We start from the raw sequence: 23,329 nt of genomic DNA on the forward strand, positions 1-23,329 counted from the left end.
ATGAGTGTTAAAATCATGACACTAACACCGAAAAGGTTCATTCAATTCGAAATCAGTTCTACATTGCCACAAAAGAAGAGGGTTGTAATGTCTTGACACTCGTGATGGGACGTTAAAGTTTACTTCGTTTAAGAGAATTAGGCTAGAAATCAATCCATGCAGTAGTTTAGCCATAAATATTACGACTAGCATTTATCTACCACTTGCAAGAGTTGGACTTGTATAAGGTGGAAGATTATACGCAGAGTCCCAATGAAAATTCCTTAAAAAGAAAAGTAGAAATTGCTTTTGTACTGATTCAAGTCTATCTGCGTGAAATTGATATTGTAACGAATTTGCTTGCAAATCCTCTTATTTGCCTTTTTGCTAAGTTCGTATCACTAAACTGTTGAATAAATAACTCCAATATTGAATAATGGAAAAGTGGCCTTTATTAAGGTACTTCACAATAACACTTATACTTTGCAACTAACTGGCTTAATAACCAAACTGATAGCTTAAATGAAACTGACTTTCAAAATAATACTGCTATTGCTCGCTAGATATCGTCTTAATCGAAACTCAAATCAAACTGAATTACAGCACCTCTACATCTGTCGCCTTTTATACTCTTTGGTTTCCTCGTTCGCATTTTTCTAGAATCTACTAGCATTGTCCATGAGCTCTCAAACTTCTCAGCTATAACTAAAATTGGACAATTTTATAAATCTTTTAGGCGCTTCCAGAATCTACTAGTCCGGTAGCTCTCAAACTTCTCAGATATATGCATGTGTTAGTGCATTGACTCTCCGCTGCTCGTATACGTACATAGTACATATATGTAGACGCAGTTTTTGTTTCGTTTATGTAGATACATAATGATTGAATTATTGATGTGCATTCACGTCACTGCTTAGCATCGGCTTAGAGACGATAGCATCGCTCAGTGCTGCTAACAATCGTTACACTGCCCTCCACCTAAGCCTGATCGTCCCGATCAGACAAATCTCTCGATCTAAACGCTGCTAGCCTCTCCAAATGAACCACTTTCATTTTGGTTCGTGGTTTGCCAATGGTTTGTATGCGGTACACTACATCGTTGATCCGCTTTACAACTTTGTATGGGCCTTCCCAGTTACACTGCAATTTCGGGGACAAACCTTTTTTTCGTTGTGGGTTGTATAGCAGCACCAAATCTCCTTCCTGAAACCCTTCCGAATTAATTGCTTTACCATACCTCGCTTTCATCTTGTCACTCATAATCTTTGCTCGTTGCCTGACCAGATCGTGTATCTCTCTCAGCTCTTCTTCCAAGACACCAGTGGATTTCTTGATATTCCTCTCCGCATCGGCATCTATCCCATACTTCAAATCAGCTGGCAGTCGAAGGTCATTGCCAAAAATTACCTTTGCGGGAGTTTGGCCCGTTGTGTCATGTACTGCCGATCGGTAGGCCATCAAGAATAATGATATGTGTGTATCCCAGTCCTTATGGTACTTGTCTACTACTTTCCTTAAATGCTCCTCCAATGTTCTATTGAAGCGTTCCACCATACCATCGGACTGAGGATGTAATGCAGTTGTCCGTGTTTTTCGAATGCCCAAATTCTTGCACATTTCTTGGAACACAGCTGATTCAAAATTCCTGCCTTGGTCAGAATGTAACTCCATTGATACACCATACCTTGCAACCGATTCGTTTTTAACCACTTCTGCTACTGTTTCTGCTTCTTGGTTTGGGATTGGGTATACCTCTGGCCATTTATTGAAATAATCCATAACCACCAGTAAGTATTTGTTTCCGCGGTTGCTGGTAGGAAACGGACCTGCGACATCCATGGCGATCCTTTCAAATGGTGCACCTGAAATATACTGCTTCATCTGGCCATGACTTCGGGTTTTGGGCCCTTTCGCTCTGTTGCATACCTCGCAGTTGGCAATCCACTCGGTGACCGACTGACGGCAACCAACCCAATAGAATCTCTGCTTAATTTTCTCGAGTGTCTTCGTGATTCCAAGATGACCTCCACTTGGACCATTGTGCAGCTCGCTGAGCACGTCAGGAATCCTCTTCCTGGGAACAACTATCAGTTTCTTCCTACATTGACCATCCTCACTCTCCCATACTCGATGCAAGCAACCGGATATCAATTCTAAGCTGTTCCACTGTGCCCAATATGACTTCGCAATGGGACTCTCTGCTGACATCTCCTCTCTGCTTGGTCTTTCGTTTCGTTCGAGCCCTTGCATAACACGTGACAGATCTGTATCTTCTAGCTGACACTTTCTTAGTTGTTCCTTGTCCCATTCATCCGTACACGTTATAGTCATTAGCCGGACATCTATAATGTCTTCTTTAGCCTCGGCCTTTGAGCAGTGCTTGCATTCCAGACTACATGGTCTTCGTGACATTGCATCAGCATTTCCATGGGTACTACCTTTTCGATGCTCAATGGAAAAGTCATAGCTTTGTAGTCGCTCGATCCACCGTGCCAATTGTCCTTCCGGATTACGGAACTGCAGCAGCCATTTCAACGCTGCGTGATCTGTCCTGGCACGGAATCGCTGGCCGTAGAGGTATTTGTGAAAATGTTTAATGCACTCTACCAATGCCAAGAGCTCTCTCCGTGTAACGCAATAGTTCCTCTCTGGTTTTCCAATTGAACGGCTGTAATATGCAACTACCGTCTCTTGTCCATCGACCAGTTGTGATAAAAAAACGCCTCCTATAGCATATCCGCTCGCATCTGTATCTAGAATAAACGTTGCTCCTGGAATCGGGTATGCCATCATTGGGGCAGTGCACAACCGCTCTTTCAATGTTTGGAAAGTTACTTCTTGCTCCTTCTTCCATTCAAAAGCTTTATTTTTCCTTGTTAGCTCGTGGAGACTATGGGCTACGCTGGCAAAATTTGGTACAAATCGGCGGTAATATGTGCACAGCCCAAGGAAACTTCTCAATTCATGCAGATTCTGTGGTCTTGGCCAATCCTTTACTGCCTCTATCTTTTCATTCGCTGTACAGACACCTTCTGTCGTTACCTTGTGGCCCAAACAATTTACTTCCTTTTTAAACAGCGTACACTTTTTGGGACTTAACTTCAGACCAGCGCCAGCTATTCTCTGGAAAACTTCCTCCAAGTTTTTAAGATGTTCATCAAAACTCTTGCCCAATACGATGATGTCGTCCAGGTACACCAAGCATGTTTTCCAATGTATTCCTTTCAGTACCTGATCCATGAGTCTCTCAAAAGTAGCTGGTGCATTACAAAGTCCAAAAGGCATCACTGTAAATTGCCAAAGACCATCACCGACACTGAAGGCTGTTTCCTCTTTATCTTCCTCCTTCACCTCAACTTGCCAGTCGCCGCTTTTCAAGTCCAGTCTGGAAAACCATTTCGTACCAGATAGCGAGTCCAAAGTGTCGTCAATTCTTGGCAACGGGTAGCTATCCTTTTTCGTAACGTCATTCAACTTTCGGTAGTCCACGCAAGACCTCATTTTTCCATCCTTCTTCTTTACAAGTACTACCGGTGAGCTCCATGGACTAGCTGATGGTTCGATGACGCCGCTGTCACTCATTTCTTGTATGATTTGACTCACAACTTCCCGCTTCGCCAGTGGAACACTACGTGGAGCTTGACGGATCGGCCTCGCATCTCCAGTGTCAATTTGATGTTTCACAACATTGGTGCGGCCTGGTTGGAACCATCCTGCTCAAATATGTTCGCGTATTTTATGAGCAGTTGTTTTGCCTTACTCTGATAGGCTTCCTCTAGCCCATGCGTCCATGCCGTGATATCATTTGAAAGATCAGTATTACTAGATGAAACATTTCCTGGAGCTTTTCACAGTTAATAACTACTTCGGCCTCTTGGCATCTTCCCAAAATAGCTCCTTTGGTCAAATTGAATGGTGACTTGAACTCATTTAGTACTCTTACCGGAATACGTCCATCTTGTTTTGTCATAGCCAGGGTTTTTCCTACAAATATGTTCAGTGCTGATTTATTTGCTGCTTCGACAACCCACAATTTGTTTGTCCCACAATCTCCATCAATCTTTGCCCAGATGACTGCTTCTGATTTTGGTGGTATTTGCTAACTCTCTTCCACCAGCACTCGTTTACTGCTGTAGCCTCTCTCGTAGCCGAAATTAAGTGGCACATCCATGTTCTTATATCGCATCGTCTTGCTTTGCATATCGATTTTCATGCCTTGGTTGATTAAGAAGTCCACTCCAATTATGATTTCATCAACAATACCTGCCACTATAAAATTGTGTAGTACCGTGACGTTCCCAATTGCTACTTCACATTCTACTTCTCCAATTACCTGGGTGTCTTCTCCAGTGGCTGTACGCAATATTGCTCCATGCAATGGTCTTATCTTCTTGTTGACTAAATCCGCTCGAATGATGGAATGAGATGCACCCGTATCTACAGTCAGTAAACGTTCCTTTCCATCCACATGTCCTCCGACAGTAAGATTGCTCGACCTTCTTCCAATTTGTGAGATAGAGATTATGGGGCATTCAATTGAGGGAGTCAGCTGTCGCCCCTTGCTGCTGACTCGCTTTAGTTTAACGATTGATTTGTCTTCTGCTCTGCGTTTACGACCACCCACATTGTTGGAATTGTTAGGGTTGGGGTTGCAATAACGCGCAATATGCCCTGGCTTTCCACACTTAAAGCATATTACTGCATCATTATTCTTCTGCTGCGTATCCTTCAATGCTTCCAAAATTGCGTCTACCCAGTCTGGCTTTTCCACTTCCACGCGATGAGCTTTGTACGCTGGCTTACTCGAAAGTGAATCTGTTTCCTGAGTCAGTGCATGCGATACCGTTTCAGCAAACGTTAGTTTTGGATTCGCATATGTAGCCGGCGTCGTTTCCACATCTCGTATGCCATTTATGAAGCTCTGGATTTTTACCCTTTCAGTGGATTCCACGGGTGCGTCCGCATTTGCAAGATGAGCCAATCTTTCAATATCTGAAGCAAACTCCTGCTATGTCTCATTTGCTTTTTGGTAGCGGTTTTGCAACTCAATTTGGAATATCTGTTTCCTATGCTCGCTTCCGTAACGTCTCTCTAAAGCGCTCATCAATGTTTCGTAATGGTTCCGCTCGTACTCTGGGATGGTCTGTAAGATTTCCGCGGCAGGCCCTTTCAGTGCCACGAACAGAGCTGCGACTTTATCTTCAGCATTCCATTGGTTCACAGCTGCGGTCTTCTCAAGCTGTAGCTTAAAGACCTGAAAAGGAACAGAACCGTCAAAGGATGGTGTCTTTACCTTTGGATTACTCGCTGAAACAGCTGGGCGATTTAATTCTAACTGTTCCATACGACCTTTTAAATCATCTACTTCTGCCTGAAATTGAGCCATTTTTGCATCCTGTGCTTCCAGTTTTGGTGATACCTGTTCCAAAATTTCTGCCGACATTTCAGATATACGTGCCTCTTGCGCTTCCAATTGAGATGCCATATATGTCTTTTGGTCTTCCAGTTGAGATGACACTTGCGACGTCATTTCTGAAATACGTGCCTCCTGTGATTTCAGTTGGGATGCCATATATGTCTTCTGCTCTGCCAGTTGAGTTTCCATCTTGGATGTAATACGTGTCTCCTGTGACTCCAGTTGGGATGTTATATTTGTCTTTTGTTCTTCCAGTTGGGATATTATATTTATCTTTTGTTCTTCCAGTTGTGATGACATGTTGGTGGATATTTGTGATGACATTTCGGACATTTGTGCCGATATTGCAGCCAATATCATGTTCAAGTCCGTGTTTGCCATTGTCTGCGGTGTTTCATTTTTCTCCTCCAATTTTGTTGTCTCATCGCCATCAAGATGAAAGACCAACTCTTCCACGTCAATTCCTTCTAATTCCATTGCCTCTCGTAGTCGTGCCTGAAGTTCGAGTTTAATGCCGGTTGTATTCAATCCACGGTTCTCCAACTCCTTCTTCAGTTGCGGGATCTTCAATTCACTTAACTTTGCCATGTCCTTGTTGTCCTCTGTAATTTATTCAACAATTCCTCTTCTGACACCAATTGTAACGAATTTGCTTGCAAATCCTCTTATTTGCCTTTTTGCTAAGTTCGTATCACTAAACTGTTGAATAACCAAACTCCAATATTGAATAATGGAAAAATGGCCTTTATTAAAGTACTTCACAATAACACTTATACTTTGCAACTAACTGGCTTAATAACCAAACTGATAGCTTAAATGAAACTGACTTTCAAAATAATACCGCTATTGCTCGCTAGATATCGTCTTAATCGAAACTCAAATCAAACTGAATTACAGCGCCTCTACATCTGTCGCCTTTTATACTCTTTGGTTTCCTCGTTCGCATTTTTCTAGAATCTACTAGCATTGTCCATGAGCTCTCAAACTTCTCAGCTATAACCAAAATTACACAATTTTATACATCTTTTAGGCACTTCCAGAATCTACTAGTCCAGTAGCTCTCAAACTTCTCAGATATATGCATATGTTAGTGCATTGACTCTCCGCTGCTCGTATACGTACATGGTACATATATGTAGACGCAGTTATTGTTTCGTTTATGTAGATACATAATGATTGAATTATTGATGTGCATTCACGTCACTGCTTAGCATCGGCTTAGAGACGATAGCATCGCTCAGTGCTGCTAACATTCGTTACAATATTCTGGATTCCAGACTATTGATCCGTATTCTAGTATCGGTCTAATTAAAATGATAAAAAGAGCTTTGGTTACGTAAAGGTCACTAAATTCTTTGGAGCATTAATATAAAGGTTTAAACTAAGTTTAGCATCTATCGTGACTCCCAAGTCCACAAAATAGTATACTGATAGAAGACAAAAATTATTAATTATGTCAGGGGCTGTTGGCAAAGTTTTCGAGAGAGGCACATGAATTTGCATTTATTGAGGTTCAGCGGCATTGAATTTATGTTGCACCAAGTAAGTAGGTACTTTAAATCCGCTTGAAGCAAGGGACGTTCTTCGATAGACGCATAAGACCTAAAAAGTTTTACATCACCAGCACATATTAAAATTTTGGAATATTTTATTGTGGTACAAATATCATTAATAAATGGCGCTGGGACGCCAGAGGGATCATCGATGATATTAGAAAAAGTATTTCTAAAAATAAGTTTTTGCATTCGACCGCAGAGATACGACGAGATGCACTGGGTGAGACCAGGTTGGAAGCCAAGTTGATCCAGCTTGTGGATAAGCATGGAGTGGGAAACTTTATCAAATGCTTTACTGAAATCAGTGTAAATAACATTGGTGTAAAGATTTTCTCTAAAACAATTAGAAACATGAGTTCTGAATTCAAGTAGATTAGTAATGGTAGATTTGCCTTTACAGAATCCATGTTGTGGTTCTGCAATCAAAGTAGAAATGGCAAATGTTAGCTGATTGGTAACGATAGCTTCAAACATCTTTGGGATGGCAGACAACTTTGCTATTCCTCGATAGTTTTCTACTCACGACTTACTACCACTTTTGTGAAGGGGTATGAGAAAAGATTCCTTCCAAGCCGAAGGAAAGACTCCACGCGTTAGGGACAGATTGCATAAATCAATTAGAGGTGGATAAATGTGTTCAGCGCATTTTTTAAGAAAACAAGTGGGAATTAAATCAGGAACGTACGCAATATTTCAATAACTCAAAAGGTTCATAAGGCATATTCCTTATATTTCAAGTCTCTCTCTATATTTGTAACTACCCTTTGCAGTACTGTATCTAGTGGCTTGCCTTCATTGTACGCACGTTGTGTTGTCGAAAACAAGCGACGCCGGAAGTGGGGGTTTCAGAAGATACTGCTGAGCACGCAGGGCCGACGAGAGGGAGGGGGGTGATGGGGGCAGTCAGGGTAATTGCCCTGGGGCCCGGAAGGTTTTTGGGGGCCCGGCAAGGCAAAGCAGTATTGACAGTACTCTAACTAGGATTTCATAGATACATACATATTTTGTTGCTATAAAAAATTGTTTTAAAATTGAAAATCACTAAACTAAGATCATAAGCAGCCAATAAAATACTATGGGGCATAGTCATAGTCGAAATAAAATTTGATTTTAAGTTAGATAAACGTTTTTGACACAATTTTATAAGAGCTTGCTGTCAAAAATGTTTCAACTAACTTAAAATCACATTTTATTTCGACTATAAGTATGCCTCTATCGGTTTGGTCATATTGCTTTTCCATTTTTGTAAAAGCCAGCGACATCTGTAAATACAGGCTGATAATAAACTAGAGCGTTAATTTGAAAAAATTAGTACACTTTACTTGTTTTGCGAAGCGCAATTTTGTGCAAACAGTATGCCGTGGATAAGCTTACATAGGTCAGTTTCGCGTTAATTGTTGCAAGCTTCGTATTTCTTTTGTCAGTGGTGCAATTATTGGTAAATTTTTTTAATGTGCAGAAGTCATCACATTTTTCGGTATTCTGCAGAAATTGTATAATATATTTAACGCAAGCCCTCAGAGATGGGAAATTCTCAAGGAAAAAACTAATTGCTCCTTGCACAGCATGTCACAAACACGATGGTCTGCTCGTGTGTATAGTGTGAAAACTTTTCGCAACTCACATTCCCCAAATATTGAAAGCTATTGATGAAATCAAGCTTTTGAATCTGAGTTCAGAAACAGTAACGGATTTGAAAGTATTGAAGCATATATGGGGAAATTTGAATGTATCCCCTTAGCCTCCATTTGGCTCCAAGTGTTGACGGTAATCAACCATCGAAATCTGGTACTGCAAGCTAGAAATGCCACACTGGACGTGGAAACAGAAAATATACGTAGCCTGATTATTGAGTTGAGGAAGTCCAGGGATCAATGATCGATCATACTTCAAGAATATAAGGTTCTGGCAGGGAGTATAGGAGTTGTGAATACCTTCGCAGAGAAAGAAGGAAGATAAGAAAGCGCCAGTTCGATGAATTATTACCTGGCGAATCACCCGAGCATGATTCCGAAACTCAATTCAAACAGCAAGTTTTTTACGTTCTTTTGGATTGCTTGATTGGTAACATGACAAGACGTTTCGAAGCCGGAAATTATATTGCGATTAAATTTAGTTTTCTGTGGAAGTATCAGGATCTAACGGAAGAAGAGCTTAGAGAAAAGGCAGCGGCACTCTGCACGATTTATGGCATCGATATTTCTACGGATCTAATAGTTGAAATCATTCATCTCAAAGCCATCCACTTAGCAAATTTGGGATGTCATTCGCTGACACCATTTCAACCTCTGAACAAATTGCATGACTTGAAGATGGAAGTATTATTTCCTAACATCTGCATAGCATTAAGAATATTTTGCACACTTCCAGTCAGTGTGGGTGAAGGGGAGCGTTCTTTAGTCTATTGTCCCGCGTGAAAAATTTTTTACGTTCTACTATGAGCCAAAATCGCTTGACAAGCGATTGGAACATTAGCGATGGAGTCCAGCCTTGCTCGCAGCATTAGTTTTGAATCGGTAATTTCCATATTCGCAGACCAAAAACCATGGAAGGTTTTCCTTTGCTGATTCAATCTCTTTAAATGTATATATTTAGAAAAAGTTAATGTAAGCAAATCAAACAATTTATGTACATAAGTGCTCCAGTAAATCTTATTTTATATAAAATAAAACTGACAATGTGAATTGAAAAATGTATGTATGTTATGTTATATCTTTACTGGATTGAGTTTATTTTTTAGGGGTGCCCGTAAACGCGAACTGTCCCAGGGGCCCGGCTCGGCTCTTTGCGGCCCTGTGAGCACGTTCTCGAAGCAGCAATGAGGCCTTTTCCGTTTGATTGTACGAAAAATTCTGGTAATACTATCGACGCATTCAGTTCATGAGGAAGCTTTATTGGACGATGAATGTCAACTAACCTATAATCTATTGCTTTCATTTTATCTTCACACGAATTTTGGGTTTCATTTCTTTTGTTTTCGTTGGATTTTCAATTTGCTATTAAAGCTATGCCAAATATGACCTGCTCTGCATACATGAAGTCTAAAAAAATGTAAGCCGAGCAAGGGTTTAAAATTTAGTACCCATTTTGCTAGCCGTATATTTGTGTGTATAATTACCTACGCGTACGTATGTTCATGCACGTGTAATGTTTTCGAGATCATACTTGCACATACGTACATACAAAAATCTAAATGCCCACTCAAAAGAATTGCTGATGAATGTCAACTGAACGTTCAGTGCATAAACAATGTCTGAAGGACATTTTCCTGAATAACGTTCAGAACTAAACATTAGCATTGTTTTATAGCTGTATATGCCTATATACGCACACAAACACACATACATTTGTGGCCTATTCACACAGACAAGATTGCGACAACTTAACACGAGTGTGCTCGTTGAGCCATTTTTATAGTCAGTTGAGCAGAGCTCACAGAGTATATTAACTTTGATTGGATAACGGTTGGTTGTACAGGTGTAAAGGAATCGAGATAGATATAGACCTCCATATATCAAAATCATCATCGAAAAAAAATTTGATTGAGCCATGCCCGTCCGTCCGTCCGTCCATTAACACGATAACTTGAGTAAATTTTGAGGTATCTTTATGAAATTTGGTATGTAGGTTCCAGAGCACTTATCACAGATCGCTATTTAAAATGACCGAAATCGGACCATAACCACGCCCACTTTTTCGATAGCGAAAATTAAAAAAAACCGAAAAAGTGCGATAATTCATTACTAAAGAAGGATAAAACGACGAAACTTGGTAGGTGGGTTTACCTTATGACGCAAAATAGAAAATTGGTAAAATTTTGGACAATGGGCGTGGCACCGCCCACTTTTAAAAGAAGGTAATTTATGAAAATTATCAAAATCGTAGAACGACCACGCCCACTTAAAAAAAAAATTTAAGTCAAATTTTAACAAAAAATTTAATATCTTTACACTACATAAGTAAATTATGTCAACATTCAACTGCAGCAATGATATGGTGCATCAGAATACAAAAATAAAATAAAATTTAAAAATGGGCGTGTCTCCGCCCTTTTTCATTTAATTTGTCTATAATACTTTTAATGCCATAAGTAGAACAACAATTTACCAATCCTTGTGAAATTTGGTCGGGGCATAGATTCTATGACGATAACTGTTTTCTGCGAAAATGGGCGAAATCGGTTGAAGCCACGCCCAGTTGTTATACACAGTCGACCGTCTGTCCTTGCGCTCGGCCGTTAACACGATAACTTGAGCAAAAATCGATATATCTTTACTAAACTCAGTTCACGTACTTATCTGAACTCAGATTATCTTAGTAAAAAAAATAGCCGAAATCCGACTATTACCACGCCCACTTTTTCGATATCGAAAATTACGAAAAATGAAAAAATGCTATAATTCTATACCAAATACGAAAAAAGGGATGAAAAATGGTGATTGGGATTGGTTTTTTGATGCAAAACATAACTTTAGAAAAAACTTTGTAAAATGGGTGTTACACCTACCATATTAAGTAGAGGAAGAGGAAAATGTTCTGCAGGGCGAAATCAAAAGCCCTTGGAATCATAGAAGGAATACTGTTCGTGGTATTACATCTAATATATATTATAAATGGGAAAGTTTGGATGTTAAGATGTTTGGATGTTTGGATGTTTGGATGTTTAGATGTTTGGATGTTTGGATGTTTGGATGTTTGGATGTTTGGATGTTTGGATGTTTGGATGTTTGTCCAGACGTTTGTCTTTGTGACTCAATAACGCAAGAACGGCTGGACCGATTTGGATGAAATTTTGCACACATATAGCCAATAGTCTAGAAGGATCTACTAGCTATATATTTTTCAAAAGGGGCGTGGTCCCCGCCCCCTAGGGTCAGTTATAATTTAATTATTATATTTTTTCGTTTTTGCGACTGAATCACGCCAAAATGGCTACACGGATTTTGATGAAATTTGGGACACAGACAGTAGTCTACTAGCGAAATTTTTTTCGAACATGGAAAGAGGGGTGGGGGTCCCACGACCCTTCGAGAAATTATTTTTCATAATTTTTACACATTATAACTTTACGTATACTGGCCTTCACCAATATCACAGACTCAAGGGGTCAAATAAGTCGAGGGCTTACAAAGTAAGCAGTGACACCCTCCGCCCGCCCCCCTTTATATCCCCCTCTGGTGTAAAATCCATAAATTGTTATAACTCAATCTAAATTTTCTCCTAAATCAATAGTTTTTGGTATCTGGTACATACAGAACGAGATCTAGACAATTTTGGAGGAACGATCAGTGGTCCTCTCCTCTACTCCCGCCATCCGCCCTCCATCAATTGTTTTTATTAGCACGCTTTTATTAGCTTTACCTGTATGTTTCTATCTAACTTTTTATTCGCTCCAATGCGCCTGCTGCCTTATTAACATGGTTTTATAATTAGCTTCACCTTATTTGTAATCCCGTAAGGGTCATATCGAGACCCTTCCGGGATCATTTCTGGATGGTTTTCGGGATCGGTCCGGGATTACGCCGGGGTAATTTCGGGACTTTTTCGGGACTATTTCGGGATCATTTTGGGACCCTTCCGGGATCATTTCTGTATAGTTTACGGGATCCGTTCGGGATCACGTCGGGGTTATTTTGGAACATTTTCGGGACTATTCCGGAATCATTTCGGAACTATTTCGCGATCATTTGGGGACCCTTCCGGCATCATTTCTGGATGGTTTTCGGGATCCGTGCGGGATCTCGTCGGGGTCATATGGGGACTTTTTCGGGATCATTTGGGGGCTCTTCCGGCATCATTTCTGGATGGTTTTCGGGATCCGTCCGGGACCTCGTCGGGGTCATTTGGGGACTTTTTCGGGATCATTTTGGGGCTCATCCGGCATCATTTATGGATGGTTTTCGGGATCCGTCCGGGATCCCGTCGGGGTCATTTCGGGACTTTTTCGCGACTAATACGGGATCATTTGGGAACCCTTTCGGCATCATTTCTGGATGGTTTTCGGGATCCATCCGGGATCCCGTCGGGGTCATTTCGGGACTTTTTCGCGACTAATACGGGATCATTTGGGAACCCTTTCGGCATCATTTCTGGATGGTTTTCGGGATCCGTCCGGGATCCCATTAGGGTAATTTCGGGACTATTAGGGGATCATTTGGGAACCTTTCCGGCATCATTTCTGGATAATTTTCGGGATCCGTCCGGGATGCCGACGAGGTCATTTCGGGACTATTTCGGGATCATTTGGGGTACCTACCGGCATCATTTCTGGATGGTTTTTGGGATTCGTCCGGGATCCCGTCGTGGTCCTTTCGGGACTTTTTTCGACTAATACGGGATCATTTGCGGACCCTTTCGGCATCATTTCTGGATAGTTGTCGGGATCCCGTCACGGTCATTTCGGGACTATTAGGGGATCATTTGAGGACCTTTCCGGCATCATTTCTGTATTGTTTCGGAATCCTTTCGGGATCCCGTCAGGGCCATTTTGGAACTTTTTTGGGGCTAATACGGGATCATTTGGGGATCCTCTAGGGGTCGTTTCGTGACTTTTTCTGTTTTATTTCGGGATCATTTGGGGACCCTTCCGGCATAATTTCTTGATGGTTTGCCGGATCCATCAGGGTCATTTCGGGACCATTTTGGGATCATTTGGGGACCCTTCCGAGATCATTTCTGGATCCGTCCGGGATGCCGTAGGAGCCATTTCGGGATTTTTTGTTACTTTTCCGGGATAGTTATCGGACCCTTCCGGGATCATTTCTGGATCTGTGCGGGATCCCATCTGGGTCATTTCCGGACTATTTCGGGATCATTTTGGGATCCTTCCGGAATCATTTCTGTATGGTTTTCGCGATCCGTCGTTGATTCCCTCGGAGCCATTTCGGAACCTTTTCTGGAGTATGTCGGGGTCATTTGGGGACTTTTTCGGGATCATTTGGGGCTCTTCCGGCATCATTTCTGGATGGTTTTCGGGATCCGTGCGAGATCTCGTCGGGGTCATTTGGGGACTTTTTTGGGATCATTTGGGGGCTCTTCCGGCATCATTTCTGGATGGTTTTCGGGATCCGTCCGGGATCCCATCAGGGTAATTTCGGGACTATTAGGGGATCATTTGTGGACCTTTCCGGCATCATTTCTGGATAAGTTTCGGTATCCGTCCGGGATGCCGACGAGGTCATTTCGGGATTATTTCGGGATCATTTGGGATACCTACCGGCATCATTTCTAGATGGTTTTTGGGGTTCGTCCGGGATCCCGTCGGGGTCATTTCGGGACTTTTTCTCGACTAATACGGGATCATTTGCGGACCCTTTCGGTATCATTTCTGGATAGTTGTCGGGATCCGTTCGGGATCCCGTCAGGGTCATTTCGGGACTTTTTCGGGATCATTTGAGGACCTTTCCGGCATCATTTCTGGATAGTTTTTGGAATCCTTTCGGGATCCCGTCAGGGTCATTTCGGGGCTTTTTCGGGATCATTTAAGGATGGCTTTCAGGATTCGTCCGGGAACCCGTCAGGGTAATTTCTGAACTTTTCCGAGACTATTTCGGGATCATTTTGGGACCTTCACAAGATCATTTATGGATGGATTTCGGGATTTGTCCGGGATGCCCTCAGGGTCATTTTGGGACTATTAGGTGAGCATTTGAGGACCGTTCCGGCATCACTTCTGGATGGTTTTCGGTATCCGTTCAGATTCCCGTCGGAATAATTGCGGGACTTTTTCGGGATCATTGGGGTCCCTTCCAAAATCATTTCTGGATGGTTTTTGGGATTCGTCCGGCATCCCGTCGGGGTCATTTCGGGACTTTTTCTCGACTAATACGGGATCATTTGCGGACCCTTTCGGTATCATTTCTGGATAGTTGTCGGGATCCTTTCCGGGTCCCATCAGGGTCATTTCGGGACTTTTTCGGCATCATTTAAGATTGGTTTTCAGGATTCGTCCGGTATCCGTCAGGGTAATTTCTGGACTTTTCCCAGACTATTTCGGGATAATTTTGGGACCCTCCCAAGATCATTTCTGGATGGATTTCGGGATCTGTCCGGGATGCCGTCAGGGTCATTTTGGGACTATTAGGTGATCATTTGAGGACATTTTCGGCACCACTTCTGGATGGTTTTCGGTATCCGCTCAGGATCCCGTCGGAATTATTGCGGGACTTTTTCGGGATCATTTGGTGTCCCTTCCGGCATCATTTCTGGCTGGTTTTTGGGATTCGTCCGGCATCCCGTCGGGTTCATTTCGGGACTTTTTCTCGACTAATACGGGATCATTTGCGGCCCTTTCGGCATCATTTCTAGATAGTTGTTGGGATCCGTTCGGGATCCCGTCAGGGTCTTTTCGGAACTATTAGGTGATCATTTGAGGACATTTCCGGCATCATTTCTGGATAGTTTTCGGGATCCTTTCGGGGTCCAGTCAGGGTCATTTCGGGACTTTTTCGGGATCATTTAGAGATGGCTTTCAGGATTCGTCCGGGAACCCGTCAGGGTATTTTCTGAACTTTTCCGAGACTATTTCGGGATAATTTTGGGACCTTCCCAAGATCATTTCTGGATGGATTTTGGGATCAGTCCGGGATGCCGTCAGGGTCATTTTGGTATTAGGTGATCATTTGAGGACCTTTCCGGCATCACTTCTGGATGGTTATCGGTATCCGATCAGGATCCCCTCGGAATCATTGCGGGACTTTTTCGGGATCATTTGGGGTCCCTCCCAAGATCATTTCTGGATGGATTTCGGGATCTGTCCGGGATCCCGTCAGGGTCATTTAGGGGTGCGTTCGAGATCCCGTCAGGGTCATTTCGGGAATATATCGGGATCATTTCTGGATGGTTTATGGGATCCGTCCATGACCCATTAAGGGTCATTTCGGGACTATTAGGTGATCATTTGAGGACCTTTCCGGCATCACTTCTGGATGATTTTCGGTATCCGTTCGGGATCCCGTCGGAATCAATGCGGGACTTTTACGGAATCATTTGGGATTCCTTCCGGCATCATTTCTGGATGGTTTTCGGGATTTGTCCGGGATCCCGTCGGGGTTATTTCGGGACCTTTTCGGGGATAATACGCGATCATTTGGGGATCCTCTAGGGGTCGTTTCGTGACTTTTTCTGTATTATTTCGGGATCATTTTTGGACCCTTTCGGCATAATTTCTTGATGGTTTGCCGGATCCATCAGGGTCATTTCGGGACCATTTTGGGATCATTTGTGGACCCTTCCGAGATCATTTCTGGATCCGTCCGGGATGCCGTAGGAGCCATTTCTGGATTTTTTGTTACTTTTCCGGGATAGTTTTGCACCCTTCCGGGATCATTTCTGGATCTGTGCGGGATCCCATCTGGGTCAATTCCGGACTATTTCGGGATCATTTTGGAATCCTTCCGGAATCATTTCTGTATGGTTTTCGCGATCCATCGTGGATCCCCTCGGAGCCATTTCGGAACTTTTTCTGGAGTTAGTCGGGATAATTTAGGGACCCTTCCTGGATATTTTCTGGATGGTTTCTGAGATCCGTCCGGGAGCCCGTCAGGGTAATTTCGGAACTTTTTCGGGACTATTTCGGGATCAATTTGGTACCCTTCAGACATCATTTCTGTGTGGTTATCTGGATAAGTCTAGAATCGTGTCGTTGTCATTTCGGGTTTTTTTGGGACTACTTCGGGAACTTTTGGAAACACTTCCGGGGCGTTTCCGGGTGGTTTTCGGGATCCGTCCGCGATAGCGTCGGGGTCATTTCGCGGCTTTTTCTGGATAATTTCGTTATGATTTTGGGATCCTATCAGATTATCAGCTCATAAAGTTCTTTTTTTACTCAATTACAAAAATAAAATGCATTAGACAGAAAAAAAATTTTAAACAGATAACTTTATAAGCAGGCTAACGTGAATAGCCCACATATTTCATTTTCTCCTTGCGGACGGGGCCGCGGGTAAAGGCTAGTATATAAATAAATTAGCGGTACCCGACAGATGATGTTCTGGGTCAGCCTGGTGCACATTTTGGTCGAAATCTCGAAAACGCCTTCACATATACAACTTAGGGCTACTCCCTTTTAAAATACTCATTAAAGCCTTTCATGTGATACCCATGTCATACAAACACATCACAGGGTTACCCCTGGTCCACCTTTATGGCGATATCTCGAAAACACGTCCACGTATAGAACTAAGGCCCACTCCCTTTTAAAATACTCATTAACAGCTTTCATTTGATACTCATTGTCTCCAAAGCTCTCAGCTGAATATGCAGTGTGCTGTTACACCCGAGCTTAGCCTTCCTTACTTGTTTTTTTTTTCATACGCAGTCTTTCGCTTCACTGAGGATAAGAGTAACAAAAACAACTTCAATAACTAAAAACGCTATCAACTTTCACAACAACAATGCACTCTAAGCTTATTAGGCCTACCTAGTAAGGTATTTTGCTCACATGCAGTACTGTTGTACGCAAATATAAACGGCTAGTTTTAAGCCAAAGACAAGAAAATGAAATCCTGCATTATGACATAGAAAATCAGGTCATACAATTTTGATAAAAGTGGTAGGAAACTCTGCAAGAGGGAAGAAATTTTGTATAAAGAAATTTGATTCAACAGCGGTAGAAACATTTGTTTTCTATGTCAGTGGAGGCGTGCCCAATTTATCTTCATTAAAATCAAATTCTGTAATGGAAAGCAATAAAATTTGGTAGTACTTCGTGAAAAGGTAGCTCAGAACGAGATGTGAGAAAAGTTGTGTGAAGAGGAAGTGAAATTAATTAAAGCACAAGCCGTATACAAGTAGAAAGTTTGAGCCGATCGCATGATACCCAGCTGGTCTGTAATAAACATATTTATTAGCAACATATGTTTATATATAGAAAAATGTGTGTGTGATAGGTTGGATTTAAGAGAGCGTGCATGGAAATTTCTCACACTTCAACTCGGCTGCATTGTGCGTGCCCTCAGTGACTGCCAGGTGCCGGCACATTCGTTCAACGAGACTACTTGCTAGTTTTCCGCAATGAACCACTTACTTTATCCGATGAGCTTAAGTAGCAGCGTTTGAAGTCCTGGACATCGGCATCCTCATCCTGACAGATTTTATAGAGCGAGGGTGTGTATAGGCGCCACCGTTGAAGCATCTGTGAAATTGCGCAATGACCTTGATGACACCCGTAACTACTGTCACTGCATATTTGTTGAGCTTGAGAAGAAAGCTTGCTCCTTTCCTATACAAACATCATGAGACCTCGCAATCATCCCGGTTAGCCTACAGAAAATATGTTTCCCCAATCTCATACTCCTCGATTTTCCTCAAAAGATAACCCAGAGAAGGTTTTTGTTGTTGTATCAATTCTTTCCTTATCCAATAGGTGCGACTTCTTATAAATTGTCATCTATATCCTCTAACGGCAGTCGAAGGAAACTTGGGCTGAATCAGAGAGAATGGGGTGTTAGAGGCGTTGGTTCCACATTACGATTGAAAAGATGATCGGTGTTATGTGGGGACACGTTACAGGCAGGACATACATTATGCATGCCGGGGTTGATTCTGGGTAGGTAAGAGTTTAGTATTCGGATCGAAGTTGGGCTAGAGTGACGCGCGTCTCCCTGTAGAGTTTACTTTCATCTACTGCGAGTTTAGGGTATTTCACTTTAAGAACGAGTTTCGCCTAACTTTTGTGCTTTTCTCCTTCATACGGCTGACGTATTTCCTCATAACGCTTGCGGAGATGACTTCTTAAGCCCCTGGCAGACGGAGCTTCTTCAATAAGATACTTGTTGGGATGCCTAGGTTTCTGGGTATTCAGCAGGAACTGCTTGTTCAGCATTTCATTTCTCTCCTTAATGAGGAGAAGAAAACCACCTATAACAGTTCTTAGAGCGGTGTTTTGTCAGGCCTATAGTTTCTTCAAGTGAGTAACCCGACCGGCCAATTTAGCTTTTCCCCAAATGCTGCCGGCAAGAAATTTGAGGATTTTATTACCGTTCTGATGGCACCTCACACCCAGTATTTATGGATGTAAGACAGTCGGTAGCCTAATACCATCGAAGTGGATGTCCAATATGGTCGAAATTTGTTTTGTTTATGTTGCAAATAAGGTCGTCGATGATTTGGTTGGTGTAAATGTCAGGGTTTGCTAGGTGACGCAACTGCAGAGATAAGGGAGATAGTCGTTTATTTTATTACGCAGCTCATCTATGGGTGTACCGGTACTTGTAGCCGTTATATTGCAGTCATCGGCGTAGGATACAATGGTTAATCGATATGTAGAGGTTAAGCAAAAGCAGGGATAGAACACCACCCTATGACACCTCTTGTTTAATTCTTCTTGATATAGATGTTAAGTTCACCCCCGTTTTACTCAGCGAAGGTTGTACGTAGCTGTCCACATGACCTAAGGAAAGGGATGCATTGAGATGTCTTACGGACGCCAGCGCGGCTCAACACCTCCGAATGATATCCGCATTTATCACGTTGGATTATGCATTTAAGACGGACTGATATTCAACAAAGTTCGAAACATGTGTGTCCCAGATACGTACTGCCCTTAAGAAATTTGGCTGCTCTCTATGGCATAACAAAGAAACAGCTTATCCGAAACAAATTTTTTTTTATTCTGATAAGCCGTTTCTTTGTTATCAAGCCGGAATTTTATTTTGGCCTTAAAAAATAAAAGTCCTGATTTAACTTTTATTTCCGGACTTTTATTTTTACAAGTCCAAGTTTAACTAGTTCTATAGGACTAAAAAAATAAAAATACAGATTTTACTTTTATATGTGGACTTTTATGGAATAAGTTCGAAAAATAAAAAGGATGCATGATTCGACATGATATTGCTATAAGGATACCTGGGAAGTCAAACATTTTCACCTAGGATATTTTTTTGACCAGGACTTTTTCGACTCCGGAAAAAATAATAATAATTATTTTCCGTCACTGCATATACATATGGTTCTATTCTGAACTAATTTTTCTTCGAGTTATGACTTCCGAAACATAGTTAATTTCTTAGTCATAAACGGGGCGGTGCCACGCCCATTTTTTAAAATTGGAAGTTTTTCCTATTTATCCACTTGGGAAATGAAATACCATTGATATAAAGCTCTTTTTGCAAAGATATAAAAGTAGGCGTGGTCCTTAGCCGATTTCGTTAATTTTTCTTTAAAGCATTCCTTATAGTAAAGGCCCTCTGCCGAATTTTGTTACGATAGGTTTAACGATTTTTGATTTATGATTAATAATATTTTTAAAATTGATTCTATCAAAGGTGATTACTGATTACGCAGCTTTCGCTGCTTTTATACTCTCTGTTTTCTCTTTCATCCATTTCTCCTAAGTTCTAGTAACTTCGCGAAATATATATATATATTTGTAGTTTAAAATATCTCGCATAGCCATATGCGTGTGTATATGTTGCCTTGTATGTACATATGTGTGTAAATGGTGATTGATTGGTCTACGTACTAACAGTGGCAGCATGCTTTATTGTTGTTATGCCTTTATTTAATAACCTTAGTCATGTGAGTATCATTTACTGATACTTATATTCGCCACACTGCCCTCCACATAAGCCTGATCTTCCCATTCAGACAAATCTCTCGATATAAACGCTGCTAGCCTCTCCAAATGAACCACCCTTCTATTTCGTGGTTTCCCAATGGTTCACTGATCCTCTTCACAACTCTGTACGGGCCTTCCCAACTGCACCAAAATTTGGATGGAACACCTTTCCGCCGGAGAGGTTTGTCTAGCAGTACCAAATCTCCCTCCAGGTAACCTTCCGAATTCTTGTTCTTGTCGTACCTGTGTTTCATCCTACTACTCATTATCCTGGACCGTTCCCTCACACTCTGTTGTTTGGCCAATGTACTACTTCGCAGAGCTTGATCTTGACGGATTGACTTTGCATCATCAGTATCGTCTTAACGGTTCACAACAGTATTGCGCCCTGGCTTGAAACTACCCTTGCATTATTTCTGAGAAATTCTTTCCTTCATTTTAGTGCGTCCATTTGGTTTTGTCAATGCCCGTGTTACTCTCGCAGGTATCTTTGATTTTGCTTTGTTTGGCCCATTCGTTCCATCAACCTTTGCCCGATCTACTGCCATTGACTTTGGTGATCTTTGTCGAATCGCCTCCATCAGCACTTGCTTACTGCGGAACCCTCTCTCCAAACTGAAGTTGAGTGGTATATCCTGGTTCTTATAACGCATATTCCTTCTTTGCATGTCGATCCTGATGTCATGGTCAACCAAGAAGTCCATTCCCAATATGACTTCATCAACGATTTCTGCCACAACGAATATGTGGAGAACCGTGGCTTTTCCAGTTAAGACTTCACATATCACTTCTCTATGGACTTGGTTATACTCGCCAGTGACTGTACGCAACCTTGCTCCAGGTAATGACTTTACTCTCCTGTTGACCAAATCAGATCGGATTAAGGAATGAGATGCGGCCGTATCTACAGTCATTACACGTTCTTTGCCATCCACATTTCCTTTGATGGTAAGACTGCTCGATTTTCTTCCAACTTGCGAGATAGATGTCACAAAACATTCAATAGCTGGGGCAAGTTCTCGATCTTTACATCTGACTCGCTCTTGCTTATTTCCTCCAGTTTTGCGTTTACGACCAGCCAAGTTGGAACTACCAGGACCGGTGCTGCAATGACGTGCAATGTGACCTGGGTTACCGCTCTTGAAAAACTTCATAACTCCGGAATTTTTCTGTTGTGATCCCTTCAGTTCTTCCAAAATTGTGTCTACGCAATCTGCCCTTTCTACCTCCACACGGTGTGCTTTGAAAAATTGTTTACTCAATAGTGAGGCAGTTTCCTGAGTCAATGCATGTGATACCGTTTCTGAAAATGTTGGCTTTGTGTTCGCGTATGTAGCTCGCTTTGTTTCGACGTCCCGTAATTTATAAAGCTCTGAATCTTTACCCTTTCAGTATATTCCACGGGTGCGTCCGAATTTGCCAAATGAGCCAACCTTTCAACATCCGACGCAAATTCCTGCAAATTCTCATTCGCCTTTTGGTGACGGTTTTGCAACTCAATTTGGTATATCTGTTTTCTATGCTCGCTTCCGTAACGTCTCTCTACAGTGGCCATCAATGCCTCACAACTGTTCCGTTCGTACTCTGGAATAGTCTGTAGGCTCTTTCAATGCCACGAACAGTGCAGCAACTTTATCTTCCCCATTCCAGTTGTTCACTGCCGACGTCTTCTCAAATTGAAGCTTGAATACCTGGAAAGGAACAGAGCCGTCAAATTTGGAGTTTTCACCTTCGGATTGCTCGCTGGAACAGCTGGGCGATTTAGTTGTACCTGTTGCAAAAAACCTTTCAACGCTTCTATCTCGGCATCAATTTTGTCCTCGAGTTGTAAAATGTTTGCATCCTGCTCTTCCAGTTTCGCAAAGAGCTGCGATTATACCTGTTCTGAAATTTGTGTCGCCGTTTCAGATATACGTTCCTCTTGCGCTTTCAGTTGAGCCGACATGTATGTCTTCTGTTCTTCCAATTGAGATGACATTTGCGAAGACATTTCTGAAATGAGTGCCTCCTGCGACTCCAGCTGAGATGCCATTGTCTATGTTTGTGCATATATTGCAGCCAATATCATGTTAAAATCTGCTCGTCACTGTCTGCGATGTTTCGTTTCTTTCTTCCGTTTTTTTTTTTTGTTGTCTTGTCGCTATCAGAATGAAAGACATACTCGTCAGCATTGATTCCTTGAAATACTGTAGCTACCCTTAGTCGTCTTTGTAGCTGGATTTATTGCCAGTAGTAGGCAATCCACGGGCTTCCAACTCCTCCTTCAGTTGTTGGATATTCAATTCACTCAACTTTGTCATGTCCAAGTTGTATTCGCAATCTTCGGAATTTATTCAACAATTCCTTTTCTGACACCAATTGTAACGATTTTAGGGAAATTATGCTTATTCCAAACCTTCTGCTAACGTTCGAATCGCTAAACGGTTGAATAAATAACTCCAATATTCAATAATGCAAAATGGTCCTTATTAGACTAGTTTAAGAGTACTTCACAATAACTCTTACTTCACAACTAATTGCGTGTTTAAATTAAACTGATTACTGACTGCTCGTCTTTTGCTGCTTTTATACTCTCTGTTTTCTCATTCATCCATTTCTCCTAAGGTTTAGTAACTTCGCGAACTCCATGCTTGGTTACCAGCCATATATGTACATGTACATTTGTAGTTTATAGTCTCTCGTATAGCCATATGCGTGTGTATATGTGAGTATTACTTCGGCTGATGATTACATGTGTTTGCGAGTATCTCTTCGTTGCCTTATATGTACATATTGTGACGGAATTTTCGTTTCACTTTGCCAGGGTTGGCCTCAGTCCGT

The 23,329-nt window shown here is 41.9% G+C and overlaps 1 protein-coding gene across 4 annotated transcripts in view; it reads left to right on the forward strand.

Annotated features, from left to right (window-relative positions):
• The window catches only part of LOC137250822 (uncharacterized), a 345,007-nt gene that overhangs the window by 18,484 nt on the left and 303,194 nt on the right, over window positions 1-23,329 (forward strand). The window lies entirely within an intron of this gene.

This window comes from Eurosta solidaginis, chromosome 4 (genome assembly GCF_040869045.1).
Source record: "Eurosta solidaginis isolate ZX-2024a chromosome 4, ASM4086904v1, whole genome shotgun sequence".
In the NCBI taxonomy this organism is placed as follows: domain Eukaryota; kingdom Metazoa; phylum Arthropoda; class Insecta; order Diptera; family Tephritidae; genus Eurosta; species Eurosta solidaginis.